The sequence below is a fragment of the Falco peregrinus genome, chromosome 6 (genome assembly GCF_023634155.1).
Source record: "Falco peregrinus isolate bFalPer1 chromosome 6, bFalPer1.pri, whole genome shotgun sequence".
Classification (NCBI taxonomy): domain Eukaryota; kingdom Metazoa; phylum Chordata; class Aves; order Falconiformes; family Falconidae; genus Falco; species Falco peregrinus.
Genome location: NC_073726.1, coordinates 42,397,051 through 42,422,162, shown reverse-complemented (window position 1 = coordinate 42,422,162; position 25,112 = coordinate 42,397,051). Strand labels below are relative to the sequence as shown.

The following is a 25,112-nucleotide window of genomic DNA, read 5'->3' as shown; positions in this document are numbered from 1 at the left end:
ATGCAATACTGTAAAGGAGAAGTATGGGCTAAACTGAGCTAACCAAATTTTAATTCCTGTGTACTTACAGTGTGTATTTATCTTCTGCTCAACAGATATGCCAAGTTATAATTGCCTGTTGGTATTGTATACCAAAAGCCATTACAAATTCAGAGGGACTGACTTGTACTGCTGTTCTTTTGGGGAGAAAAAGTTCTTTAGAAAGGAGAGTTGCTGGTGAAATTTTTTAGGGTTAAAATATGTATGGTGGTACCACAGAGGCTTAAAAAGTTCTGGAGCTGTCTGCACTTCAGACAAACAGTGGTTAGTTGCTCTATGAAGTTTTCCAAAGTGTTCTTAGATGAAATTCTGTTGTACCAGGTAGAATATTAAGACATTAATAATTTTTTTGTTACTGTTGTTGCCAGTATATACAGAAATAAAATACTGTTGCTGTATGTCAGTTTTCATTGGGACCCAGCATCAACAAAAAACTTCTGTGGTGACTTTTTTTCCCACCTCAGTTTAATCCTATGCAGGGGTTCTTCTGAAATCACATGCCACTGTATTTCTTATAGCTGTTTACACATGTCGTAGAAGTTATTTTTTGTTTAGTTTTATGACCTGGGAATAGCTATCATTTCATAAGAATATAAGAAAGGCTATAATGTGTCAAACTGTTCATCTAACTTTTAGAAACACCCTATTTCTGACAGTGGTCAGACATCTGGGAAAGGAGCACAGGAGAAGGATACAGTGATGCTTCTTCCAGTGTACCCTCACATTTTCCACCAGTACAGTGCTTAGTTTTCTGACCCAGACGATGTATCTATATAGTAGTAGCCCTTAATGGGCTTTCTTACATTAATTTATACTACCACTTTTTAAAAATACCTACATTTTTTGCTACTACAGTACCAAGCAAGAACATTATGCACTCTGGAAGATACTTGCTTTTTTAAGACACTGATAATTTCATTGGCTGTTTTCTGCTTTGTGTTAGGGGACAGAATTAATAATCTGTTCCTACTGTATCTCCCTTTATAATTGGGTCCTATGTATGTCTTCTGCTGTTGTTTAATTTCTTTTTTCTGCAATGCTCAATTTAAGCTTCAAAAATGGCATTATTTTCCAGTGGTAGCCAGCAAACAGAAGTGGAGACTAACTTGTTAAAAAAACAAAGAAGGGGAGGACAAAGGCCATCTTGAAATTAATGATGTTGCTCGTGCAGAGTCATCAGCAGGTGAAGTTGTGATTCTTCCTTCACTGTAAACCACATTAAAAAATTGCAGATAATGATTATACTTTGAGACATATAAAATAAAAAAAATAATTAAAAAAAGACTATAAAGGGAATTTTGTAGACTTTAGGTAGGTGATTTCCATGGATTGTCATGGTCTGCATTTTCCTTCTCTTTGTTACCTTGGCATGCAGGTAACTCTTAGAACTTCTTATTGTTTCTTATGTATTGGTGCAGCAATGCAGCTGGCACCAGACACCCTGTAAAGGAAAGATCACTTTCTGCTTACTTCCATTGAAAAAAGGTTGTACACACAGAAAGTAGCGAAGCAGAGAGAATAAAATTTTTTGCATCATAACTCCTATATTCAGACCTTGTTTCATCATGACCTAAATTGCATTATTCTATCTCCTGGACAGCAGTGCTGTTTTAGCTCAGGAAGGAACGCTCCTATTGAAAACAGTGCTTCAAATAGTATTTTGTCTGCTTGTCGTCTATTGTACAGGTATTCTGACTCTTAATATACAAAGGCAACATATAAACATGGGATTGTTGCTTCTTTTCAAGACACTTGAAAAACATTTTGTCAATCTGTCAAGAGAAAGGATGTTAAATCCATGGGACCAAAATTTGACCTGTTTCTTATGGTTGTGTAGTGGACATATCTACACTGAATTTTTCCCTACCTCCTTATATCATCAGAGAGCATTCATTTAAAATGAGTTCAGTCTTGCTGTCTGCAGGTGAAGCCAGTTAAAACAAGAAACCTTGATGAATAAATGACTTGAACTACAGTACAAGGCAGTGAAATTCAGGGGTAACACTGTGCTGCTGTTACCATTTTGAAGCTAAAAACTGAAATAGTCCAGAGTGTGATGGAGTAAAAGTATGCTATTGTCTTTTATTAGGTTGGTAATGAGTTCTGCTGAGATCAGTGGTTACTCTGTGCAAGCACATCGGATGAGAGTTTCATAAAGCATTAATTTTGCATGGTACGTCCTGTCTTCAGAAGTTTTGCAGTGTGACCTGAAGAGCTTTCCTATATCTACTGCTGAGTAAGGAAAGCTTTGAAAGTGATAGTCTGATTGAAAATGCTGCCATTCCAAGGATGTCTTCCTGCCCGTAGACCACTGAGAAAGAGAAAAGCAACAGCATGGCGAACTTGGGTTTGGAGACAGTATCTGTCTATGAGCTTATAAATTCAGGAGAGAGAACAAGAGAAGGGAAGGTACATTTGTTTCAGTTTGTGGACATTGTTGAAACTCTTTGCCCATGTTTTATGTACATACAGTTTTGGCATCAGCAGTTGCAAAACTGGAGTAAAGCTAGATAGCTTCTTGAGAAGCCACTTCAGATACTGAGAACTAGGAGAGTGATAGCTGGGCAAGGCCAAAAGCAAAGAGGAGAAATGGAAATAGCGAAGTATAAATATTTCCAAATAGGTTTTCATGTCACAGAACTTCCTCATATGTCTTTCAGATACACGTGGAAGTCCACTTACAAAATATCTCCTTTTCTGCCTTTCATTTCTCCCATTTTGACCATTGTAGCAGAAAAAAATGAGGTTAGCTCTGCTGATGGTTTCTTACCGATACATTAATAATGAGACCTTACAGTATTTTAGTGTAATTCTAACCCCTTAATAAATAAACTTTGTAGTAATAGTAATGCTCTTTAGCACTTAAGTAATTTCTTTAATCTACAAGGAAATTTGCATTCATTATGCGGTTATATCTTTTCTCTGCTACTAAATCTACTGGAGAAAATGTGGCAGAGAACTGACATGTGTATTTACAAAAGTTACTGGTTTTGTCAGTGCGTTGAAACTCTTGAACTACTGGTTTTCAGCCCTCCTGCAGTATGTTATTAAAAATGTTTCCACATTGCCATTCCTGAAATCTTTTCCCAAATTTGTTCTGCATATGTTTCTGATTCCCTGTGGCAGATTTTTCTTGGCATCTGCTGTCAAGACAACTGTGGCTAGATTTGGGTGGAAAATGCTCTGGCTTTTCACGTGTGCTGCTTGACCAAAGACTGGCACTACAGACTACCCCCAGCTGGGTAGCAGGAGGAAAAAACCCAACAACCAACCCCTGTGAATTTGTATTACAACTAGATAAAACTTTTAATTCAGCATTTTCTACAGAAAATTTGTTTTCTGCCAAATTGAAATTTTCAACAGGACAGTGTTTACTTCTTTCACTTTTAAGGAAAGGAAGTGTAAAATGTTTTTTAAGATTTTTCCATTACTTATTACTCCTTGTATGAATCTAAGTCACTATGGTGGTTTACAGGATTATAGGAAGTATGGTTTGGATAACTCATGTGTTCATCCTACTATGCTGCAAATGCTTAACAGCCAGACTTTACCCTTCTTGATATATTGTATATTCTCTGGCAGAGGGATAACCCGCAGCACAAGGGGGATGTGTGTCTGCAAAACTACATTTTGGAATTAAAAGTTTTCAGAATTCATCTTCCCTGAGAAAGTTTTCTTGTATCAACTTTTTGCCCCAATTTCAGAGGAAAATGAGCATTAAAATAATGAATTTAGCCAAAAATTGAATGTTCATCTTTTGTCAGCTTAAACATGCATATGAAAGTAAGCTCTTCCAACTGATTCGGCATTTTTTTCAGCCACCTACTTGTTCTGCACTTAAAAGCCAAAAAATTATATCCTTGGGAACCTTGGAATAAAGTACAGAGTATTTTACATATTTGGCCTATATAACATGGACTAGGAATCATACCATAATAGGAGGTAGCACCTGTGAAAACCTTCTTGCAAAATGCATGCTTTATAGGTTAGTGGTTGGAATGCATTCAGCTTGCAATGTGATTATATGGAAAGGAATCATTATAAGGAATAATTATGATATAGGAATGAAATAAGGAATGAAAATCTTTAACTCCTTACAGCAGGTATTTCAGGTTAATTAAGTATATAAAGTTGCAAATAATTATAATGTTATGATTGATACTGAATTCTTTTAAGTTTTTCAGATTTAACAATTATAAACATTGGTTGACTTCCCATTAGTTATTCAGGTTGTGTAAAAGAATATTCAGGGTCTTTGAAATAGTGAGAAAAAGCCCTTTGTAGGCAAAAATAACATCAAAGCAGCTGTAGGAAAGATATAGCAAGGCATACTCTGGCTTGTTAAAAGTAGACACAACCAGGAAATTGGGGTCAAGTTGAGCCCCTTACACTTCAGCAGGAGGACTAGTCATCTTTAAGCTACAGACCATTTATGAAATCAGACTTCTAAAGTGCTGTCAGATCTGCTGTGTAGGTGACCTATATAATCTATCAGTGATCTCAAGCAGTTACTTTTTACTTGCTAAGCAGTAACTACAGAACATAAAAACATCCTTACTATGAGACACTATGACAAGTTCCTAGGGAGACAACAAATAGAAAGTATCTACCATACTTTGCAGGAGCAAAGGCTTAATATTCTTAACCTGCTTCAAGCAATGGAAACAATTCATTAACACAATTGCTTACATGAGGCATGTCTGTATTTAGTTATTAAGTTTTTTGCTCGAAGTGGCTCTGAAGGTAGGCATTTACATAAATAAAAATGTGGGAAATATCTCTGGTTTGCCTTTTTTTGCGTTACCCAAAAAACTGAACATGATCTGGCCATGTGTGCTTGCAGTGCAGAAAGCCAATATTACCCTGGGCTGCATAAGAAGCATGGCCAGCAGATCCAGGGAGGGTGATTCTTCCCCTCTACTTCATTCTGGTGAGACCCCACCTGGAGTAATGTCCAGCTCTGGGGTCCCCGGTATAAGACAGACATAGACCTGTTGGAGCAAGTTCAGAGGAGGGCCACAAAGATGATCAGAGGGCTGGAGCACCTCTCCTGTGAAGACAGGCCGAGAGCGTGGAGAAGAGGAGGGTCTGGGGAGACCTTATTGTAACCTTTCAATACTTGTGCCTATTACATATTTGAGTTGGCTCCACTGAATTGGCATCATCAGTAAAGTACTGATGGGGGCTCGTAAGAAAGGCAGAGGGAGACTCATTACCAACATGTGACAGTGACAGGACAAAGGTCAATAATCTTAAACTGAAAGGGATTGGATATAAGGAAGAAATTTTTTACGATGAGTTGTGAGATGCTGGAACAGGTTGCCCAGAGAAGTTGTGGATACCCCATCACTGGAGAAGTTCAAGAACAGGTTGAATGGAGCTTTAAACAGCCTGATCTAGTGAAAGATGTCCCTCCCTGTGGCAGAGGGATTGGACTAGATGATCTTTAAAGGTCCCTTCCAACCCAAACCATTCAATGGTTCTATAATTCTCTGAACTGTCCTCAAATGCCCAGTTACATCTGACCTTTGGTTTAGCTTTGCTCTTTTGATGTTGGTGGAGAAATCCAGGGCAGTCATTTATTGAAAGTTTAAAAAATTAATTATCCCAATGATACATAAATTCTTTTCTGTCATCGGAGTTCGTTTGGAATTGATAGAAATGTAAGTAACAACCTGAATTGTGCTGAGGTAAACACATGAAATTCTATACCCTGTTCCGATGCAGAGTTTGATTAGAACAGCAACTTTGTGCTAATCTATATGGACCCAACTTCCTTCTTTTTTCTGTAGCCTTAGGATTAATTTGAAATCCCATCTGTTGAATTGCTCAGCTACATTCATTGTTTTTGTGAGAGTGAACGTCTGTCTAATAGGAGTTAAAGTACATTATTTCTCTTTATGTTTGTAACCTTGAAATGCTAGTGGGAATGTCAACCCGTGTGATTCTGGCATCCTCTCAAGCAAGGCAAGTGATTGTAGGAGCCTGATCTTGTTTATCTCTTGTCAGCTCCAGGTGGTTTCCTTGCTCTATACCTGGGATATTCATTCTTACCAGAATTAATTCCTCCTCAGCCAGCCAAAATTGCAGTGTCAGCATCTCCTAGTTCAGACTCCAGGGCTATAATCCACAATCTAAGCAGGTAAAATGAATGGTTGCATAAGGAGAAATAATAGAAAACCAAAAGACTGAGATCACAGGAAACAAGTAAATAAAAGGTGTAAAGATTCAGGAATGGAAATATAAGGGAATCAGATCCTTTTCCCCACACTTATGTATTAATAACAGACAGAAATTTGTACATGGTGCCAGTTACTGTAAATTACTACAAAAGGGGGGAAATAAAAACGCAGTAACTTGTCTGTTGTTTTTGCCTGAGTCAAAAAAGCTCAGAAGTGTGTGTTTAATTCTGAACTGTGAGGAATAAGTTAAATGTGCCCTTAAGTACTTCACTGATGGTGTTTCATTGAAGCGAGTTCAAACATGTAAATGGGCACAAATTTGTAGACATTTCATTCTTTTTTTTACAGCAGTTTTCTTAAGTATTAGTATTTGGTGAAATCAATCTCTATGCAATTTAACAACAAGTTAATATGCACTGTTAATGACTATCATCTATCTCATCTTGAGATTCTTACTTTATTTCCTTTCTGGATAATCACTATCATTAATGTATCTTAATGAAATGAAATGAGATAAATGTGCAAGGTAGGGTCAGCTCATCAGTGAATGTAAATCAATGCAGTCCGACCGATACCAATGAGCTCACACCTATTTACAACATTCCATAATCTTGTGCAGAGTTTCAGATTTAGTCAAATACTTGATGTTCTTTTTGCTCTTCAGTTTGAATCATAAAGCTAACATGTAGCTGTAGTTCATTTAAGTGAAAAGCACATATCTGATTCAATGAATAAAGTGGAGTTTTGTTTTGAAACTGGCAATTCCAAATAGAATTGCAGCTATACTTAACTATTTATTTAATAGTTGACGTCTGCTTTTGGTAGTGAATAAACCAGGAATAGATAGTGTTTCATAGTGATCTCTTGCATTTAGTCATAGTGTAACCTCAGCTGGCAACTAAACCCCATGCAGCTGCTCACTTACTCTCCTCTTGATGTGATGAGGAAGAGAACTGGAAGGGTAAAAGTGAGAAAACTCGTGGTTTGAGGTAAGGACAGTTTAATAGGTAAAGCAAAACAAGTAATTCATTCACCACTTCCCATGGGCCGGCAGGTGTTCAGCCATCTCCAGGAGAGCAGGGCTCCATCATGTGTAATGGTTACTTGGGAAGACAAAACACCATAGCTCCGAATGTCCCTCACTTCCTTCTTCCTCCAGCTTTACAGGCTGAGCATATGGAATATCCCTGTGGTCTCATGGGGTCAGCTGTCCCACCTGTGCCCCCTCCCAGCTTCTTTCCTACCCCCAGCCTGCTTGCTGGGGGGTGGGTAGGGGTGTGTGTGAGAGGCGGATATGGCCTTGGCTCTGTGTGAGCACTACTCAGCAGGAACTAAAACATCCCTGTGTTATCATCAACACCACTCTCAGCACGAATCCTAAGGATAACCCTGTACTAGGTACTATGAAGAATATTAACTCTACCCCAGCCAAACCCAGTACATTTACTTACTGGTCTATTTCATGAATTAATTTTGAAAGTAGGTACTCAAAACTGGTTATAAACTTGCACTGATATTCTGAATTTTGCATTTTTTTTTATTCTTTGGTGGCCCAGAAATGGGTAGTTTAGTTATGTGACTGATTAGGTAAAAGCTTTTAGAACTGTGCTTGTATTCAGCCTTACCCCTTTTTATTCAAATTGACTGTGCTGTTTATTTTCAGCTTACATGACCCTGAAAATGTAAGGAATCCACTTAAAGGAGGGCCAGTTGAGATGAGACTATGAGTTGTTTAAATCTGTGAATGCAAGGAACTATGCGGCTTTCCTTAGCTGAACCAGTTACTCTTGTTCAGCAAACCACTTAGCAACATGCTTAATTTAAGTGCACACTTTCTGACATCAGTAGCTTTACTAATATACCTGAAGGTAAGTGTTCTGCTGTGCCAGACTACAGCAGCCAGGATGCAGCAGAATTTATAACCAATCCAAAAAAAGATATTTCAGTACCTAATTGCTAGTAAAATACCTAAATTCTCCCTCTCTCTCTGGTAGCCATATGAATGCAGGGGCCAGTCATGTGTTCCACTCCTTACATGCTGCATCTTGTACTTGAACATACCATTTTAGCGGAACCCTGCTGCATCATTTCATCTCAGTACTTGTTCTTGATTGTAATTAATAAACCCATGGTAATACCGTAGTTCCTGGGATATTTTTTTATTCAGATAAATTATGGTTTTGTTAAGATATTGAGTGTAGGTTTCTAAAACACAAAGGTTAGAGCACAGTTAAAAAGATAGTTGAGAATTTCAAAAAATCATAAAACATATCTGAGATTGTGAACTCCCTGTCTGTCCCTTAGGTATTCTTCTAAGCAATTTGTGATCATAGGAGACACTAATACTTAATTCTTGAACTTAGGTTTTGTTGTGGAGGAAACTGAATCTTTAATATTCTTGAATCCTGTAACCTTATAGTTCTAAAAAGCATCTTGAACTTTGATTTTATTTGTATGATTACATTGGTTTGAAGCTGTTAAATTGAGCTTCTGGAATTATTGACTATTACCAGTTTGAAAGTAAATGATTCCCAATAAGACCTATTTCAGGGCTGGAATGAATCCAAGATACAAGCCCTCTGACAGACTATACACATAAATCCCTAATCTCATCGAGCAGGTTATTTTAGGGAAGCCTAGCAGATTAGTAACATGATGCCTTGCAATTCGATTAATAAAATCCTGTCAGAATAAATTAATGAATAACATAGCAATATTTTAGGCTTATTTTATTGCAGTGTAATGCAGTTGTTTAAGAACCCATTATGCAAACCACTTTAAGTGTTGTTGATGTTAAATACTAAACTATACAGTTACTGTGTTAAGCAATCTTTCATTTTAAGGTACTATTTATGTGGTGAAAAACATAATTTACAGAATTCTTTTCTGATGAATTTGGCTGTATATGGCTAAGGTTGCAGTCCTACTGGCACATGAACAGTGCGAGTTCTGTATAACACTGGCTTAGAGAAACTTGTGTTCTTATTTGAGACTTTAAGAAATACTCATTTTGATTCATAATAATCTTTCTGTCCAAGAATCTTATAACAAAAGCCTGTCTGGTTTATATCAGTCTGAAATGAACTTAAATGTCTCTACAGAAGTGCATGATTTTTGTATCTACCTGTATTAATTTGTGTTTATTAAAACAATTTAATATTTAGAATTGTAAAAGGAATGAAACTGCACTGTAATTACCACCATTAAAGAAGATTGTTAAAAAAATGTCAGGAAGAGGGGACAGACCAATGCTGTTGAACAGGAGTGATATGGTCTTGTTTCCAGAAAGAGAAAATCAGGCTCAGAATGGCTCACTGACGTTGATGTGTGAATGTAAGCTTGAACATTATTCAGGTATTTAAATGTGTGCTTGCACCAGTTTGGTTGAACTTTACAAATCCATCCTTAGTGTGGAGTCTCTTTTAGAATACCATGTGAGTCATCTTTATATTGCTTAAGACTGAGAATGCTAAGGCAGGCAGAGCTGAATCTCAGGACAAGAGTTAATGAATAGCAGATCTTAAGCATGTTTGTTTCTAGAACCTGTAAACAAATGAAATAAAAAGTCAAGGCTCTGAAAACCAGTAATAATAGTATCTGCTACTAGTATTTGCGTTTGCTGTTTGGACTCTGGTGAATCTATTTTATGCTGCTTTAAATATTCTTTTCCATTAATGTTTGTATTGCCACTGTGAGTTTCTCCTCCTGTTGGAAGAGCTTGGTTTTTAGGAAGCTCTTCTCCAATCAAAGGTCAAATCCTGATCTGCTTTAGTAAGAAGCATTTGTTTTAATCCAAAGCGTGTTGGTTTACACCACCTACATTCTCAGAGGCAGCTTCACTTCGCTACTTCACACTTCTACCTTCAGGACCTTAGATTCTCAAAAATTCTGCAATGGGGGCTAGAAGTGTCGCAGACTGGTGTTCCACTGTGGTGAAACTGTTGCCCCCACCTGCAGAGCCCATATTACTTTTGACTAAAATGGCAGTTTGGTCTGGGAAATTAACAATCTATTAGGCTAACCTCTTTTAGTTTCGGTCTGTTATTCCAGCACTGACCTTTAAGGAATATTTTCACTTTGTTCCCCAAAACTTCAATGTTTTCAAGTTTTCAGCCTCCTTTTCCTGTTTAATGAGTTCATGACTGTAACAGATATTTTTTTTAACCATAAAACTGAATTGGGTTGAGTGAGGATATTTGAGGTTTCTGGTTGCGGAAAGGAGCAAAACATCCAGGTTATATGTGTCTTAAAAATTACTCTAAAAATCAGTGCAAAATGTGGGAGAATTCTTTGGTAACATTTGTTAGGCATATGGGTGTATTGAACTTGCAAATGTATTAGGAACAGTCACATCCCAGATTATTCTGCGACTGTTTCTTTTGTGAAGTTTGATTGTGTTAGGGGGAGAAAGTTTGCAAGGACTGTAGAGCTAATTGTTTCAGGGAAGTCAGGTGGCTTCATGTTTTCATCCACATTACAGCAATTACTATACAGCTTTTCACACTCAAACAATTTTGATGGGATTGAGGTCAGCTATAGTATATTTTTTTTTTGCTGTTGACTTTAAAGAAGGAGGAATGTAAACAAAATGGGAAGAGAGAAGTGCTTTACTTTCTTCACAGTTTCAGGAGTTAGGTACAGCTTTTTCCTTCATCCTATAAGAAACTAGCAGCAAATTTTAATAACAAAACCCACATAAACTCTTCTTCCTCCTACCTCTGATAAAAGAAATTAATTAATCAAAAGAATTAACCAAAAGCAAAAATTTAAGGAGGAGAACTTAGATTTTCCTCATTAAGAACAATGAATCCTTACAGCTCAGATCCATTCAAACACAAGCCTCTATTTTACAGCTTTTACCTGTGTTACAGAGGTGCAAGTGCTTGCACAGGTATGTGTGCAGTACCTGAATAACACTGTAGATGGTTTCAATAGAATCAACATGCTGAAAAATGAGTACTTGTAGCAGCAAAACACCCTTTTGCTACTGCAATCCTGATAAAGCAATGCTAGCTTTTATTTTGTGTGTGACAAGTGTAATGTTATGATATATACTAGAATGAATTTCACATGAGTTTTTTAAAAATTGATGAGTTAGCACTAGACTTTGGATATTTAAAAAGGAATGTCCTCCCTAAAATAAGGGTATATGAATACAACATTGTACAGATTCCTTGTGGAAATTCATGAGAATTTATTAAACCCCACAAAACCTTAAGAATAACCCAAAGCACAAAAAGCATGCTTTGTGGTTTGAGACTGTTTGGTTTATACAAGAGTAGGTCATGAGGAACTTGAATGAAGCCTCTAATTACTGAAATGGAAGATAAGATTTCTGGTAATAGAGTGTTTAGTTTAAAAGATGCAGTAGCTGAAAACAAAGTTGGGACAAATTCAGAGTAGGAATAAAGTGCAGATATTTCACAGTGGGATTAACTATTGGAAAATTAGATGATGTGTATATTCTCTGTATGTTTGCTTAGAGTACTGAAATCAAGACTTTCTAATGGATTTAGCCTCTTCTAGGAGGAGTCCATTTCTGCTGAGAATTACTATATAGAATTTCATGACCTGGATTATGGAGATCAGAGCAGATTATTGTGTTCTATGCTTCATACCCTTTAAATGTGTGAATTCACAGCTAACTAGCCTGTTAACAATCACATGCCTTACTTGTAAATTGAAAATCAAATATTTTAGTCAAAACATTGTAAGCAAATGATTTAAAAGTTAAAATAGGAAAGAAATTCAGCTCAAATGGACAGCATGCATGTAAAGGCAAAGCTATATAAGCAGCAAAGTAGTAGTAATCAGAGCCTGAGAATAGTACTGCAAAACTCAAGAAGAATGACCATTTTTTTTCTCCAGTTATAAACTTACCAACTATGAGTAATTTCACTCCATTAAGAAAAGACTGAGTGAGACTAGAGACCACAGAAAGTCTGAAATTACAAATACACAAGAATTCCTCTCTTTCAATACCACTTCTCTTCTTGGCACTTGCCACGCTAGTGTTTCATGGCTCTCATTCCAGTAAACAGTAGTCACTTACTCAGCCTGCCTTAAACATAAATTTATTTCTGCAGCTATGGGAATCAGATCTTGAAAGAACTACCTATTAATAATGCAGGCTTCTGTTGTGGCAAAAATCTCTTTCCAGTAAGGAAGCTCACTGTAGTGCCTCCACTGCCTGAGAGAAGAGAGACCAATGACAAACTTTTCCATTACTGTTTTTGTCTTTGGCTGGTGTCTTCTGTATCAGGTCAGATTTTTTTGCTTTAATGCAGCCCCGGCCAGAAGAACCTCAGAATGAAGTATATGGAATATGGACTCTGCTTTTGCCTTATACTTCATACATGTTTTATTCAACTGACATAGTGCTTATAATTATTTGAAAATGTTTCAAAAAAAGTATTCAGGAATTCTTAACAAATGAATGAGTTTGCATTTGTACTGTTGGAAGATTAAAAAAGCGTCAGCATTCCAAATTTGGCCTGTCAAACATGTCATTGTATATTACTTCCCATTCTCATCTTTTGGGGAATTTATCCCCACACCAGCTGTGGGAACAAATGCTCCCGGTAACATAAAAGCCATTTCACTTTCGAGTCTCTGCCCTGGGGGTCATCTGAGAATATCGAAAGCTAACATTTGTTCCAAACCGGCACTGCTGGCAGCATCAAGAAAACGGTACTCTCTTGAAGGAATTAAAGGAGTTAAACTACTGAGTGTCTCTGCAGTCCATTCAGTTTTAGAGACAGGATCAACTTCTCAGTCCCATTCCAAAAGCAGTTTTTTCTGTCTTTGTTGTTTTGAAGTAAACTGTTTGCTTTTGTTTAATGAGGAGACACTTCTGCTACAAATTTTTTGTAAGAAGGGAAACACTATCTTTTTTAATGAAAACAAATCCCTGATAAGGGAGTGCTTCCAAAGCATAACTGTTTCATACCTTGCCTCTGGCCAAATCACTTGGGGTTTCTTTAGTTCCAGTTTGACTCAAAGAACAATTTTCTATGTTGTGACTAGGTAAAACCTTGCTACTCATTTACCTGGTTTAATGTCAACCCTGTAAACAGTAATTACTGAGTCACTGATTTCAACAGAGAAAGATTTGCTTCTCATGTTAAGCAGATGGAAAAAGGGTCTGAAACTAGATTCTACATACCAGAGTCAGCAATTAAAAGATAATGGAAAAGAAATAAAGCATTACACTGTTATAGAGATGAAGTTTAATGAACATCACTTGTTCAGGCAAAAAGGCTCTATTTCTGTATTTTCTATAAATAAATTTTCATTTTAGGTTGCATTTTTACGTCACGGTAGTCAGATAACATTTTGTGAGAAACGGAAGCGCTGATAGCTAAATCTTACCTGGGAGACAGAGATGCATGTAACGACAAGCCAACTGTTAGGGCTGCGGTAAACAAAAGGCAGGAGGAAAAGGGATATAAAACCCGCAGAAAAATTCTGTTCTGTTTTTCTTGCAGACTGAAGGCATGATACCAGCAGAGTTCATGTACTTATTTTCCAAACCCTAAGTTACTCTTCTGTCAGAAAAAAGCCATATGGCTAATGCTGTCTTCCCACAGGTACTTTTGCATAACAAGGCAACACTGTACTTGCTGTTACAGCCAGCCATACTGGTTGCAGTATGGATATGGGGCTGTGCCAGACATTGTCAAGCCTGCAACAGATTACAGAGAATGAGGTGAAACAGTGTGTTGGAAAAGTAATGGACATGTATCATATCCACAGCACATTCAGAATCCAACTGTCCTGTGGAGGAGACCCGTATGTTCCTCATGTTTCTTTCACTCCTGAGTGGTCTGCTTATAAGAGAGTTCTCTTGGCCTTAGAAAAGCTTCCTTACAATGTGATGAATTAATACCAAAGCCTTGTTTTCCTTTAAGGAAATAGCAATTTTTAAATATTTCTCTTTTCTAATTACTCTCTCTTTCAGCAGTCCAGTTAAAGACCAAAGCCAGCCCAGTGATCATGCCTTTTTAACTATCCAAATGTATAGCTGTTTCTTTATCATTCTCGTAGTAAATCCTTGTTTAATGTGAAAACTTAGTAGGCTTTTCACTCCAAAGCCAGTTAACTCATTTCTTTTTACTTTGAACTGTGTTTTTCTTTATGTAACAACATGATTACTGCCAAGAAGAATGTAGTTCATCTGAAATTTTCAAAAACTGAGTGACACTTTCATCGGTTCAGAATGCCTATCACAAAGAACCTTGCTACTAAGCAAAATTATTTCTGGCAAAAAAAGACAACTTTCACTTCAAGTTTAGGTGAGCAGTTTGTCTTTGTCTTTCCAAATCTGATCAGTTGAAACTCATTTAAAGTAATTAAATCAGCAGAGCATGGAGTAAACTTTTCTTTTGGAGTGATTGCTGCTGTCAGTCTTCCTGAAATGGGTCATCCAAGTTGCCAAAGAGGGCCGGGATATTTATACTGTTGTCCTTATGAAACCCTAAGCAGTTTTTCACCAAGTGGCCTCTTCAGTGTAACGGTAGCTATCCTTCGTGCTGCTCCTCGCCTCTTACCTGCAACCCTTGGGGAGGTCTGGAACTTTAGCAACAGTCTGGGCTGTGCTCTTCTTTTGAGGAAAGATCCTCTGCTTCCCTCAACCTGGTCAGGTTGAAATCAGCCCTTCTTCAAGCAAGAGTTTGGATTAGGTGATCTCCAAAGGTTCTTCCCAACCTATATTTGTTCTATGTTTCCATGATATGAAAATACATAAAATTCATTCTTTTGCACTGTTACTTGCCTGCTTTTTTATTTTGAATAAAGAATCACCGGTAGAACAGTTGAATTCTGGTCAGTACAGAAAAGAGTAAAAAGCCATCAGCTTTAAGTGCTGGCAAATGACCGCCCCCTAGTATAACAGGAAATGTGAAAACTGGATGTGAAACAGTGGAACTGGATTCCTGTAAGAGGCAGATCTCCTGCCAGCTCTGAGATACAGCATTTGGGGAAATTAAAAAGATGACTCACTATAATGCAGTGTGCCTGTAAATTAAAAGAGACATGGTCACAGTCCCTTCTTTTTTCTCTTACCTAGCAGAGGGTTTTGGTTTCATTTGTAGTACAGAACAAGAAATGGAATTTCAGTTCACAAACTTGACAGACTACTGGGTGACCAGGCTTCGGATGAAGATAAGAAAAGGTTCTTTAAACATTGCAGGAGATAAACTCACAGACATGGGGATACTTCTTACTTAGGTTTTTAATAGATCATCTGCGTTGTCCTATTAATGTTGAGATTTCTCAATTGTAGATTTTGAACTGAAGACCTAAATGTTGTAAACAACCCAGAGAGTGGACAAAAGTGGATGATGTAAGGTTGGTCTGTAGATAGGATTGCAGTACTTCTATCTAGATTAAGGTGAGTTGAACAAAATGTGAAAATGGAATTTTACACAGCTGTTGGTATTGGTTTTCTAAATAAGTGATGTTAGCAAATGAAGATCGCTTATTCTTTTGAAATCTCTTAATTGTATTTATTTTAACAGTATGTTATTAAGAGCTAAATAGGATGAATGTAGGTGCTGGACATCTTTGAAAATCCTACCAGAAGTTTTACATTGATTCATATTTGAAATGTTGCTTTAGTAATATTTAAAGTAATATTAAAATGAAATCAGAGTACTATCGGTTGTGAACCTGTTTTGCTAATAGAAAGTCAGCATGAACATTATGGAGGGATGACCTTGGCTGGCTGCCAGACACACTCCCCTCAAGTCACTCTCATTCTCTTGCTCTCTTCTCAGCAGGACAGGAGAAGAAAATAAGATGGACAAGCTCATGGGTTGAGGTAAAGGCAGTTTAGTAAGAAAAGAAAAAGCCATGCATGGAACAAAGCTAAAGAGAAGAAATTTATTCCCTGGTTGCCACTGGCACACAGATGTCCAGCAGCTTCCTGGGAGGCAGGACCTCAGCATACATAGCAGTTGCTTCAGAAGACAAAACGCTGTAACCGTGAATGTTCCTTCCTCCTCTGCCATTTATTGTTGAGTAGGATACCATAGAGTATGGAATATCCCTTGGGTCAGTTTAGATCAGGTATCCTGGCTGTGTCCCCTCTCAGCCTCTTGCTTATCTCCAGCCTACAGGCCTTTTGGGTGGTGGGTTGGAGAGGCAGCCCTGATGCTGTGTGAGTGCTGCTCGGCAATAGCTGAAACATTGGTGTGTTAGCAGCACCATTGTGGCTACAGATGCAAAGCACAGCACTTTATGGGCTGCTATAAAATTAAATCCATCCCAGCCAGAGCCAATACATACATCAAAAGGAGGTGTGTAGTATTATGTCTGATTTAATGATATGACCTGACTTTTGATACAAGTCTTTCTGGTTCACGTGTAAACATTTGAAAAAGACTTTTGAAAAAACATGAAGTGGACATGATACCTGATTTACAGCTAGTGAAATACTGATTTTGAAAATAATAAATTTTTGAAGAAAGTTGTATTTAAATTTTAATTACAAAAATGGGATTAGAAAGTCCTGAAATATGGTAATTTAATCATAGTCTACCTCTATCCAGTAGTTTCTATTGATTAGGTCTCACAGTATTTTACTGCCTTCTACCTTCACAGTGGTGTGTCCATTACTGCTTGGAAGTGAGCTGTTTATTATCTTTTATCTTCTTTAAAAAAAACCAGAATATTGATGTACAAGGCTTAAAAGATAGGTTGTTAACAGAAGAATTACATTCTGCCTTGTCTGCTTCAGAGCAGGCACTTCTAGCCATTCTCACATCTTCAATTGGTTTCAGAATGCAGGGAGAATTTTTGCAGTGGCTATTCTGCAGCAGAGAGAACGGTTTATAATTGCTCTGCAGAGACATTAAGCAACCTTCTGTTTCTTCTGCTCATCAATATAGAATATCAATTTCATTACAAAATCTCTCACATAATCAATAAGTAAACTAAGGAAATACTTACTGTAAAAAACATTGGCATTGTTCCTGAAGCTTTGTGTGCATCCAATATAAAGATTTTGAGGTATTCTTATTAATGACACTCTGCTTCAGCTTGTAACATGTGGATGATAACTTTCAGACAGCATAAAACTATTTCCGGATCAGGTTATCATTTAACAGTAGTACTTCGAAATCTTAATTGCAGTTTACTCATTCTTGTAAAGGCTTCTTACTGGCAATGTTTTATCACGTTATCTTTTACACTATTTGGAAATGTCTTGTTCAACCTTATGTCTAAATAAAAGGTAAGTTTTTTTCAGTTAGTGGTATTTTCCCAAAGTGCATATTTCAGCTTTAGTATCTCACTGGTTTTAGTTGCGGTTTGAGGTCTGTGTTGCACAGACATCTTATGGACATTAGACCTTCAGTCTAATGATCTCAACCATGCCAGTATTAAAACTCAAATCTATATTGTGTCATCTCATAGCTTAAGAACCCAACAAAAGTAAGTTTAAAGTTAACAAACTACTTCTAAATTTAGCTGAACTGAAAACTCCAAAAGATGGTTCATCTTATTTGGAGATGTTCTTGCAGGTTAGCCTCTGTAGGCAGCATTAGTCTGTTATTAACACTGTTTTGGTCACAAATCTAAAACACAGCTGCTATAAAGAAAATTAACTCCGTTCCAGCCAGACCCAGTGCAGTTGTCTAAGTCAGATTATTTACATCTGTAAGGTGCTTATTTTTCTCCATTGACTGTAGAGAGAAGTGGACTTTTCTAGACGATCCTAGAATTAGTAGCTGAAACTGAGTTTGCTTTGTTTTTTAAGTCTGTAGTTGAGATGAAACCCAGTATTTGTAACTAACTGACCTTAAAAATATAGCCAAAACTATCAAAGTTTAGTGTCTGGGTATCAAATATGCATGCGTATACCTCTCTCCCCATTGTTTGGTGATGTGCTAGTCCTTGGGAAAAATTAGGAGAATCTTCTTTGAGGATGCAGTTCACACCACAGTTTGTGTCTCTTCTCCATTTGTGTGCCTTAAAGTTATATTGCAAGTGATAGTGCCTGAGCAAACAGTTCCAGTGTGTGGTTTTGATGTGTCTGTGTTCTGATAAGTCATTTTCAATTCACTAAAAGAAGACTGTATTGTAAAATAAACAGTCTGCAATAGTTATGTTGTCTTGAAGATAAAATCCTCAAACAGCTTCTGACAATTTTTCCCCTTTATTTCAATGATAACTTATTTAAAATTCTGAGTAGTGTAAGGACCAGAAAATGTAGAGGTTAGTACAATAGGAGCAAATGTATAGCAGATCCAGTGTTGGACTCTTTCAGTGTATATCAGCCATTGGACAGTCAAGCAGTCACGATAAAGGTGTTTGCTTTGTCAGCCAAGGAGTGGAAGAACAGGCTGTTGTCTTCCCTGCATTTTCCTTGTGAGATTCTTTGCCGTGATTATATGCCAGCTCTTGTCAGATGACTGGCCCTAGACCCAGTTGTTCCTTATATACTGTTCTCAAGTAATACAGTAAAGAAGCAATCTCCTCAATTTGTTAATTTGTACATTGCTTGAAGTCTAGTTCTTCTCCATCTGCTCTGCAATCTGCTGCTGTTATTACATTATGAGAGAAGACAACCAAATCCTCAGACCAGCTCCTGAGTTTGTCATGCCACGTTTTCCTTCCATTTCTTCTCAAAGGTACTTGTGAGCATGGTAAATCCCTTTTTCTTAACAGCTCCACAATTTCTATATCTCAGTCTGCTTTTATAGACTTCAACGGGACTGATACACACTGGTCATCTTCAGCAGATAAGAAACCAAACATACATAACAGAAAGACAGTTCCTGTTCTTTTGCACCTGTAGCTTTAAAGGAATTTCTTCTCACCAGAGAGTTTCCTATTTCATTTTGATTTGTCAACAGAGTATTGGCTATGTGTATGCAAACTGTAGAACTCGGATAATATTTCAAAACAATTTGCAGAGGAAGTTCTTCAGAAAGTTCTTAGGGCTCATTTGTGGCTGTATCAAGTTGTAGTATCTGTTCTCCATGTGAATAAACTGTCAGGTTTTTTTGGCTGAATTGTTTCTGCCAACATGGTTCTTTGAAAAGCCTAGTAAGGCTGACATGTTAATACCATTTTCGGTCTTCGTAAGACCCCTGTGCAGTTATTTGTGCCATTGCATACTGGTTTCTGGGCTGGTATATGTTCTTGATTCCTTGAACAAACTGCAGTTTCAGTCTCCCTTTATCTGCCCACACTCTAACACAGCAAAGCATTTGTAAGCAGCTATAAGCACTAAAATAACATAGAAAACTTGACCTATTCCTTTGTTTGAAAATTAAGGTTTTAACTGAGTACTTTTCAAGGAAGGAAGCATCTCTCGCTTCTCTTTTTCTTCTTGCAATGAGATTTGCTCTGCAATGCTGAGATTCTAGACAGTTGGGCCTTTACAAAAGGACTAGCAAAATACAGCTGAATCTAAACACTTTTTCTAAAATCCTCAAATAGGATTGTGACCACATCCATTCCATTCTGGGCTCTGGCCTTTCTTTCTTTTCATTTTTTTTTTTTGTACTTGAAATGTATTTCTGCGTTTCTATGTATACTCAGCTTGTCATTTCCCTTCCATCAACTTTGCCATTCCAGTTTCCTGGATCTCCTGCCCTCCTTCCTCCTCTTAATTACTTTCTCATATTCTGTTTCCCCTGTTGCATGTGGTTTTCTCTGGTTTTGGCTGATTGATGGTCTCTCTGTGGCCCTTGTCAAATTCAGCGTTCAGTAACTTGGCATCAGCACCCACTGGTGGAATCCACGGAGTCTGTGTGAGAGCCATCAATATTTGTGAAGGACCATCTGAGCAGAGATTCTCCAAGGGCCTTTGCTCCACTTCTTTTCCCGCTTTGCCTATACACAATACAAAGATGCTACAGGAAACAGTTTGTATTTTAATTTAACTTTACTCTTAGTGTTTTGATTTTTCAGTTTCTCAATGCCAAAAAGATTAGCTTATGTTCTACATAAGCAATATATGCCTGTGTGTATGGCTAACTTCTGTATTCTTCATATTAATATAAAATAATTAACATTTGTCTTATATTGTGGAGGATATTTAACAAATACTAAACTATGTAATGATGTGGAGTTAAAAATGAATTGTTGTCTTCCTTCTTCAAACTGTGTGGGGTGATGTATAGCAGCATATACTGTATTTTATTGAACTCTAGTAACAGGATAGGAAGAGGAAAATCTTGGCTGTTTGCATAGAAGTATTGTGTGCTAAATCCTTGGCTGCTTTAGCATTGAGCTGAATGGATGAGATCTTGGCATAATCGGAAGATACCACCTGAACTAGAAACCCAGAACAATCAGTGGTAAAGTGCCCTTTTAAACCTTGTTCAGACAAAAATTAAGTAATGTTAACTGTTCTTTTGGTAAAGGAATTAGGTATAAATAGATAAGTTTAAATAAATGTAACTTAAACAATCTTTAACCATAAATAAGGCCTTAGGCAATCTGATCTAATGCCACTTAGCCCTATGTAGTATGAGGTGTTGGATGAGTTCATCCCTTGAGTTTCCTTCCAACCTATTTGTTTTCTGTGATTTTACATGCTTTATTTAAATATTACTAATCACTTATTTAATGGATCTGTTAATAATCTAATACTTAAGAATTCTTCATCTAAGTCTCAAACTTCCATGAAGTCCTTATTCCGCAAACATCCCACAAGCTCCAAGGCAGGTATTACTTAGCCAGTTTTCTTTTTTATTAAACTTATACTACTGCAATGCAAGGTGGCAGGACTCTGCCCCACCATCCATCCATTCAGTATCAGATGTTATCACCAACTGGTCTTGTTCCTGACTTGTTAATTTTGAATATTATTTATCATTATTGACAATAATTCACAGAAATAGTTACTTTAAAAAAAATCACTTTGGTTGAATCACCTGTTTTACAAACTTGACACTTCTGCAGTACTTTCTACAATTTGAACAATCATGATACAAAGTCCCAGATTTGTTTGGATAATATAAAATAGTCATTACAGGATCTACATAGTCATTCTATGGCAGTACAAGCAGACAAGCCAAATCGAATTCTTCATATCTTACATAAAAGTTAATGTGAATGAATTTTAAAGTAGCATTTAAAGCCTGTATGTCAGGGAAATCACCTTTTGGCCTATAAAGGATGTTTTCTTTGCTTCAGATGCTCTGACATGTCCCTGCAGCAAAATCCTGGAAACAAAAATGTCAAAATTAAAACTTATCACACTGTACTCATGTAGTAAGAAAAAAACCCCAAACAAATCATTTTAGCCTATTTAGCAGCAATTACACTTCTCCAGCATGCATTTACATACTTCGATACAAATTTTAAGGTGAGTCATATTCTCCACTGCTTTAAAAATGGGCATCCGTGTGCAGGCTGCATTCATCTGTATTTCTAATTACTTCTCAAATTCAGACTTCATCTAAGAGGTTCAAAATACTGGTCCAACATTTGCTGTATTGAAGCATCTCACCTCATTGAAGTAAAAAATATATGGGTTCTTGCTGTGTTTTCCAGTGTTATGCAAAACAGTAGAAGTCTCCTGGTCCATGCTGAAAAGACAATCCTTTGGCCACTTGTCATTCAGCTGCTGGGTGTTGGTGGTTCCTGAAAATAAAGTGTTGAAAAAAAATCACATAGTCCTGGCTTCACCCAATCACTACAGTAGACCCTTGAACTTCAAACTTGTATTAGTCTTTATAAAGCTCTGAAATATTGTCATTAAACAAGGAAAATAAATCTATTAAAAAAAAATTAAGAGTAAAGTCATAAGAATTGTTTATATTTATTAAAATTTTATTTTACATTATGGGCTTACAATTTTTTCCAGAGCCAGCTCAAATTCTTTTCTGTTATGATTGCTAAGAATCTGTCAGTAGAGATCCTTTGCTGGCATTTCTTTGTTCCCTCAGTTCCAATTCATTAACTAATGACATGTTGTTTGTGGATTTCTGGCATTTCATTGTTTTAATTTATTAAAAATTCTGTTTATCAATGGTTCAGGGAAGTTTAATAAGTTAAAGAATGATTAATATGTAAGTACTAGCAGATAATGCAACTTTACAAGTTTCTACTAAAATTTGTTAAGTTGCATTTCTGTTTTTGCTTTCCCACTTTGGCTGCCACTTACAAGCTGAGTCCATTCAGTGTTTTATACCAGTTGCAAATTTTTCTGTTTTCCCCTTTCTGAATAGCAATAATACTGCAGTTACTAGTTTATTCAGCATTATAAAAATGGTTTGAAACGTCTCTGCCATCCCTAAAACTGAAATGGATAGAAAGTAGAAAGCTTTTGCTGGAATTCACAAGTTTTAAATGTTATCAAAGCCCTCAAAGTGGTAAGGTTCCAACTACATAATTTAATTTTGTATATGTTCTGGCAATGATATGAACAATTTTCTTTTCTCTTTTTTAAATTAATCATTTTTTTTTTCTTGCAACTGCCAGTGCTGAGAATATTGCTGCACATCTGTCATTACCCCTTCTTAGCTGTACTGAAATGTCAGTGCTGGGAACGGGTACGTGTAAGCCACATCCCATTGTGAATTTTCGGCCAGTGCAGCGTTGTTCAAAGTCATTCTTACCAGTATCTCACCACACTTAAAACCAAAGCAAATATTTATTTAAAAGAAAATATTTTACTGTGCACCTCTCTTGCTAAATTACTAGCCTAACTCACCCAAACACATTGCCTGTTATATTCCTTAGTTTCTGTTAACATTACTTTCAAATTTTTTATTTTCAGTTTTTAGTAGCTATTTTTAAATGTCATCAAAAAAATTATCTGTGTTGTAAGAGAAGCAAACCTACAACATCTAACAAAATACTAGATGGAAAACAAAAAAAAAACCCAAACCCAAAAAGCAGTTGACAACATTTTCTAAATTTTAGGAACTCTGAACATACGTTTTTCTTCAGTGTACGTGTGTATAATTTAGCTTGCTCTTTAGCAACTTGCTGAAAATCAGTGCTAGTTATCCTTCTCAGGATGCATGCACCGAGGGCTGAGACTACAAACTTGTATGTCTGCAGTGTTACGGTATGATGAGTTAAGACCTTCTTTAAACCCTCAAAATGGGTATGCTCAAGGCACTTGTTCTATTTGTGATCCTGGATACCTGTGCTAGCATTTTGGAAATTTTACTGTAAAACTTTTGATATCATAGTATGTAGGCAAATGGAGTGAATTAAATAAGGCATGTAACATACCACCTTCTACTACAGTCTTATGGATTAATTGCAGAATTTTACTAGCCTGTTAAGAGAGATGCTATAAAGTGACATGGTTCTCTTAACTTGTCACAATTCTCTTAATTTGATTGTCTGCTAAAACAATTTTTAATAAACAATTCACTTAGCAGAAAGTAAATATTGTAAACCTTACCTGTACTATCAAACAGGCATGTAAGAGGCAACCCTTTATTTCATTGCTTCAGTAAAAGCAACTTATGCAGTGGTTATAGAGTTTAAGTGGAAGCATAAACATCTACATATGAACAGCTGCAGTGCCTGTGTTGGTGTGAGTGTGTGTGGGGGGCTGGTAAGGTGGTGCTATGGATATTTAGGTAAGCTTTCATCTACTAGCATAATAGCATTAGAGGTATTTCGAGTAGCCTGTCCTTGGCTGAGTCATGTAATCTTGCTGCAGGAAGATAACTGCGCTCTGCTGCTTTTGTTTTTCTTTTGCCTGACTAAACAGAACATGCATCTGATAATACATATAGCATAACAACAGCAAAAATCCTGGAAAATTTTGAAAAGATAACTCACGGATATAATTGATTTTTCAAATTTATTTGTTGAATTCTTTCATCAGGCAGGCACCTTCTATGCCTTTTTCCCAGACTATGCTGTCTATAGGAAGTATTTTGTAGTGGAGTCTGTAGGGTTAATACAGCATTTTCATCAACACAGAAAATGATGGAGAAAGTTGCTCATCTGTGAGGGGAGAAATCTGGGTTCAATTCCCAACTCAGCCACTGTTTGGTTTTGATTTGTTTTGATGTCATTTAAGGTTTAACATAAAATGTAGCAAATCCTGTCATTTAAACTTGCTGGTGGTATGCGCCAGCACTCACTGAAGTTTAGTTTTTGCCTGGAGAGGCTGCATTCCTCCCCTAGTGGAGGTCCTTAGCACTTTTGAATTTGCAGATCCCTAAGATTTTCCCAGCAGAGATGCAGACTCTCACATCCCCTGGCAGTAGCCCTGCCATTATGAGTTACTTCTAGCAAATTCTTTAGAAGTAAGCTCTTGGTCCTTAGTGATGCTATGCATGAAAATCATCTAAATTAATGCCCTGCTTTGCTGCCAAAATCGTTGATTATGAAGACAGCCTAGGAAGACTAGCATCATTAGGCAAAAGTTAATCTGTATGAATGCTACCTGGTCCCTAATGAGAGGTCCAGACTCTTTTGGGAATGAAGTGCTTGACGGTTGTTGGCATAGAATCCACAAAACCCCACACAAGAAGCAAACAACTCCTACTGTTTCCAATAAAGAAGCTATATTAAGGACAGAAATATATTTTAAATTGTTCCAACTTGCTTGAAGCACCTTAATTAGGACTGTACTTGTGATCTAATCACTAATTCTGTTACCCCTCACCTAAAGGAGGCTGAAACACACATTTCTTCTCCTCTTGGAGAGTGCCATATACAGAAAACTACTGTCCTAATAGGAGTTGGTTGTCACCTTTTCTTATTGTGAGTGATAGAGATGCAATTCTCTAACTTTGAAAGGGGTTGAATCAGTATCCCTTGGAATAAGGATTGGATCTCATGTGTTCCCTACCATTTAAGTTATGTGCATACACCTCTTCTACATTAACAGACGTAAATGCAATTGCTGCATTTTTCAGTGGGCCCTGTCTTATAGGCAGGCTTGCAAAACACTTCACA

The 25,112-nt window shown here is 37.0% G+C and overlaps 1 protein-coding gene and 1 long non-coding RNA gene across 4 annotated transcripts in view; one reads left to right on the top strand and one right to left on the bottom strand.

Moving 5' to 3' along the window:
• Positions 1 to 25,112, top strand: part of TMEM117 (transmembrane protein 117) — a 235,217-nt gene that overhangs the window by 79,353 nt on the left and 130,752 nt on the right. The gene's annotated exons all lie outside the window — the stretch shown is intronic.
• On the bottom strand, positions 13,530 to 23,736 carry LOC114013473 (uncharacterized). 2 transcript variants are annotated; one of them, XR_003556476.2, is made up of 4 exons: positions 23,599 to 23,736; positions 21,688 to 21,821; positions 21,337 to 21,400; positions 13,530 to 20,063 (listed from the first exon to the last, which is right to left on the bottom strand). It is a non-coding gene; the product is annotated as an uncharacterized LOC114013473 (long non-coding RNA). The 2 variants fall into 2 exon arrangements; XR_003556475.1 differs by lacking the exon at positions 13,530 to 20,063 and having other exon boundaries at positions 20,949 to 21,400.